We start from the raw sequence: 5,058 nt of genomic DNA, 5'->3' as shown, positions 1-5,058 counted from the left end.
AATATTAGCCTTGCTGGGTCTTCGGGTTAACTTGGAGAAGAGTAAATTCTGTCCGATACAGAGATTCTCTTGTATGAGTTAATGTATTGAGTTAAATTCGGTCGAACAAACAGCACATCTCATGCATGAACATGCTCAGTCGGTGTTGAACTGCCTGAATAGGTTTAAGAGTAGGACGTTGGTTCCACTGAAGTATTTTCAGAGGCTCCTGGGGCATATGGCCATCTTAAGGGATGTCTTTGGGCCAAGCATGTACTGGTCCTGCAACTGATTAGGGGGTCCTCTTTCCCGTCGCATGTCGCAAACTCACCTGCCACGACCTCCTCCGGTGTTCCAGTCTTACACACTGAACTCATAATAAAATTAATTGTCAGATTTTTTTAAAGTTAAAACCGACACAAGGACCATGTGAAATCAGCTTGTTTGTACTTGTGTGATGCACAAGGAAATTCAAAAAGTTTATAACAATCTCAACAACTTTGTTAAAATGTTAAATACATTATTCTCATTTTCAAACACATCAATTCAATCAACTGCATCAAAAACACTGATATAAAACATAGTACTCCAATAAATAATATGCTAATAACTTAAAAAGCATGAAACTGTGTACATACCCACATCAGCGAAACTCAGATCTTCTGTGGTATGGAAAGAGAAGGTGACAAAATATTACATCTGCAGAAGCATTATCAGCCACAGGAGGGGAGCCTTCAAACAGCAATATCCATTGAGAACCCTTTTCTATGGAATTCACAGTAAATTAAATGTTATTTTTAACACTGTTAGATCTGCTAAGAGACAGATGTTAATAACATGGCTTTGAATGTGACTTAAAATGTCAACTAAGAGCTTAATTTGAATTGTCTTGAGTATTTTAAACTCGCCTTTTGGACACATCCCAAATTGTGTTTTAACCAATAGATAACGTTTTAGCTTGGGTTTGTTGGGTATGTATCCTCCCAAAATAATAAATCGTAAATGTTACCTTATCAGTCACATGGTCCAAACTTTCCCACTTACAGAGTATAGTTTTAAGACATGATTTCAAAAACACAATGATATGGTACATTTGACTAAGAAGTAACTGGAAGAAAAATTCCAGGCAAGGATATTCCTTTACATACATACTAAACATGAATAGGAAACATCTCTGTTAGGTACGTAACCCTTGTTCCCTGATCGAGGGAAGGGAGACGTTATATCATGAAGACAGACTGGGGTTTGCTTGGAGCCCTTATTAGCTCTGTTTAGAAAAAACAGCAATGAAATTTGGCTAGTGCTTAACTAATTCTGTGCCCCTCCCTGTCACTAGGGTATAAATAGATAGATGTAACCCATCTGATTTGCTGAGGAGCCAAAACCGAGTCTTAACTCTCAGCGATGGTTTGAGATTGTGGCAAGGGGACAAAACGTCTACATTGTCACCAAGACGTTCCCTGTCTGTCAGTCACTAATAGTATTAGTGTAGATGCCATTCTTTTTACAATGTAACAAGTACATTGTGTATTATGAGGAGTGTTCCCAGTTCCGGCTGATCTAATTAAGGCAGCCTAACAATCCTTTAACAGATTTGAATAATAAAAACAAATTAATGTGTTATGTGTAGGCTAGGTTAAAAAGATGTGTCTTTAATCTTTTAAACTGACAAAGTGTGTCTGCTTCCTGAACAGTGTTCAGGATAATAAGTTTATAATAATTTGTTTATTCAATATAAAATGTCCTTTTTACTATAATAAAAATAATATGTGGGTCTATGACAAAATCATACTATATATAAATATATAGGTTACATAATACTCATATTAACATGCTCAAAGATGTTTTTTTGTTTTTGTTTTACCTGATCCACATATGAATCCTGATGAACAGGGTCAGAATTAGTGAATTTGGGGCCCTATATATTTACACTCACATAAATCAGCCTTGAATGGTGCCCCATAACTGTGTACAGTGTTTCAACATTTTTCTTCTTTTTGTTTCTTTCTTTATATGACATTTATTAATTTAGCAGACACTTTTATTTTATAATTTTGTAAGACCAAGAAATCACTGAGATATAACTTTTAAAACATTCTTTTTTTAAAAAAAGGGTGAGTCAGAAGTACAAAACAATATATTACATAGTATTATATTCAATAACACTAACCTGTTTAGGATACATTTTAGAACGATGTAACCAGCAGAGGTAGCCCCGAGTACTAGCAGTGCTCAACCCTCTGGCTTCCTCTGTGCCCATTTCCTGTTTGAGGGCTTCTGTAACCAGAGGTCCTCCATTTGCCAGTTTACCTGCCTTACTGAGCATTCCCTTCATTTGACTCTGATTATTACTATTGTGTATGATTTCTGCCTGTCTACCTGTTTCTCAAACCCTGGATTTACCCTATTGGTTTGGTTGCGTGATCGTACTGATGTGCTGTTTATTGACCCATTGCCTGCCTCCCTGCCTTTGCCTTTGGACTGGCCATCGTACTTGTTAACGGAACGCAAGGCTAATATTTATTTAGTTACCACTTATATTACACTTGAGTGTACTATTGTATGAAATATGCTTTTAAGTGTGCTGCAAGAGGTAAATAAATAAATTTTTAAAAATAAAAATAGTATGTTAAAAGTGTGCTATTTTAGGGCAACATGATTCTACAATATTCTACTTTTTTATCTTAAGAAGTACTAAAGAATCCTTTTTAGTATATTAAGTACAAAATTAGTGTGCAAAAAGTGTGTTACATTATAGAAGTGTACTTTTTTACCTTTTTTTACCTGTGGCATTCAGTGTTCCAACAGTTGCTGCAAATAAATATTACTTAGCATTGATATTATTTTATTAGCCAATGTGACTTTTAAATATATTTTATTTAAAGTGTATTCTAACAAATATCCACTCACCTTAGAACCGTCCCTGCTCAGCAGCAGCATGTTGTGGAAATATTGGCAGTAGCAAGTCATAGTAATTGTGCTGCTACAGCGTACTCCGCCAAGACCTAATACATTAACATTGTCAAGTACATTACTATCTCAGAGAGTTGTCATGACAAAATTACACTTAATGAGTTAAATCATTCATAATTCCATTTGATCTAAATTTACCCGTTTTATCTTACAAATGACACATTAATAAATGTTAATGTACAAAAATTTAATTAAACTCAATGTTCAAGTAATAAAAATGAAATTGTAGGCTCTTATTTATGTCCTGGTTGAAAATAGCAATTAATTCATATTCTAATGTTGCTTTATGGTCAGATATAACAGGCAGAGGTTCGTTAACAGTTAGGCAGTCAGATTGGCAAACAAGTTCAAGGGATTTCCAAATAGCAAAGACAGTAAAGCAGGAAATGGGTCGTAATACAAACATCAATCCAATCAGGTTACCAGAATGCAGGGTTGATCCGAAAAGACAATGGTCAGAGTAAACAGGCAAGGTTATACACAAGATAGTAGTCAGAATAATCATGAGAGAAACACTTGGTAAGGCAGTAAAACTGGCAATACTTTGAGATGAGCCTTCCGTATGCTCTGGTTTTATGCTGGGCAAACAGGAAATGAGCGCAGAGAGTGGAGACGAGTCAGTACTGAAGGCTCCCTCTGGCGTTACACATATATATATATATATATATATATATATATATATATATATATATATAAATGCAAACACATGCATGTATATATTTCTGAATTTTTAAATATAAAGTGAAATATAATAATATAAATAAATATATATATATAAAATGTAAATATTTTCTAAAAAAGTGTTTTTATTATAATTGTTTTTGTTGTTATTTTTTTAAGTTGTCTATAAGCCATTAATTTGTCATTAGCAGTGCTGATGAGTTTACTCAAGCTCTTATTCCAAAAATTAGGTATTCTAAAAATTTTCACTAGTAGTGTAAATGAAAAGAATGCTGACTATTATTTGTATTAGTCTTTTAGTTAACAGCTACATATGTTAGCTCTTATCCTCTGAGAGAACTTCCCATGTCATCTAAGGGAGAATGTATGATATGATGTAGTCATTTCAGAATGAGTTAATTGCTTTTAATAGAACATTTCTGCAGAATTACTATAATCTTCCTAGACTTAAACATTTCCTTCCTTGTGATAATTTTCCCCTATCTCATACTCCCTCATGGGTAAATTCACTGGATAGTATCAGAAAGATATCTCCTCTTCAAAAATGTTTTTTTTTTTTTTTTGGATGTTTGTCAGCAGTAGCTCTACAAATAAAAATTGAACTGGGCTGATATATTTTTGTATGTTAGTGTAAAAGAAAAGTGTCACTGTCAAAAGTTTTGGGACCAGGACACTACACATAAATGGGATAACATAAATTTAAACTTTTTTTTTAATCAATCCACCACAATGTTAACCACAAACACAAAAAAGAAAGTGGCAACACGTCTACATGTTCGCAATGCAGAACGAGAATGCTTTTACACACAACCCCATCCCCCCAAAAATAGACATCAAAGGAAGACTATACAAATATTGTTACATAATTTGTAATAAAATATCAGCTGCAGATATGACAGTCTTGTCTGGGTGGCCACCTTACTGCATAATGAAGACAACAGGTAGACATAAGGACTTTGTTGGACAATGAATAAAATCTGCTCTACAGCGTGTCTCATCAGCTCTGCTTTTTATTCAGAACAGTATCCCTATTTTAGATTCTTTTAGCTTTTTTTGATCATATAGTGTAGTATAAAGTTTTTCAGATTAACAGTTGCAATATACATTTTTAGAGAATTAGTTACAAAACAATTCAATCAAATTCAAATGCTATTACGCACCCTAAAGATGGCGCTGTCCCCATTTATGCAGTAATTTAACTATACTACAACTCTGTTACATGCACCCCCCTTAAATTATGCTAAACTGGGGAAGTGCATACACAGTAAGAAAACTAGACCACAGCAACAAAAAAAAGATAAATACAAAACAAAACAAGAAGAAAACAGTGTGAATGTCCATGACACGTAACAGTGCGAATGTCAATTACAAAATTCCTGCAAAGGAAGTATTCAAGTATGGACTGGTACCAAAATCCAGACTAAA

General features: G+C 34.0%; 1 long non-coding RNA gene across 1 annotated transcript; it reads right to left on the bottom strand.

The window, feature by feature from the left end:
* Positions 1–414: 414 nt before the first annotated feature.
* On the bottom strand, positions 415–3,492 carry LOC122323061. Its single transcript, XR_006246941.1, has 4 exons — positions 3,376–3,492; positions 2,890–2,984; positions 2,754–2,790; positions 415–744 (listed from the first exon to the last, which is right to left on the bottom strand). It is a non-coding gene; the product is annotated as an uncharacterized LOC122323061 (long non-coding RNA).
* Positions 3,493–5,058: the final 1,566 nt, after the last annotated feature.

The sequence above is a fragment of the Puntigrus tetrazona genome, chromosome 18 (genome assembly GCF_018831695.1).
Source record: "Puntigrus tetrazona isolate hp1 chromosome 18, ASM1883169v1, whole genome shotgun sequence".
Classification (NCBI taxonomy): domain Eukaryota; kingdom Metazoa; phylum Chordata; class Actinopteri; order Cypriniformes; family Cyprinidae; genus Puntigrus; species Puntigrus tetrazona.
This window is presented reverse-complemented; position numbering and strand designations above follow the sequence as displayed.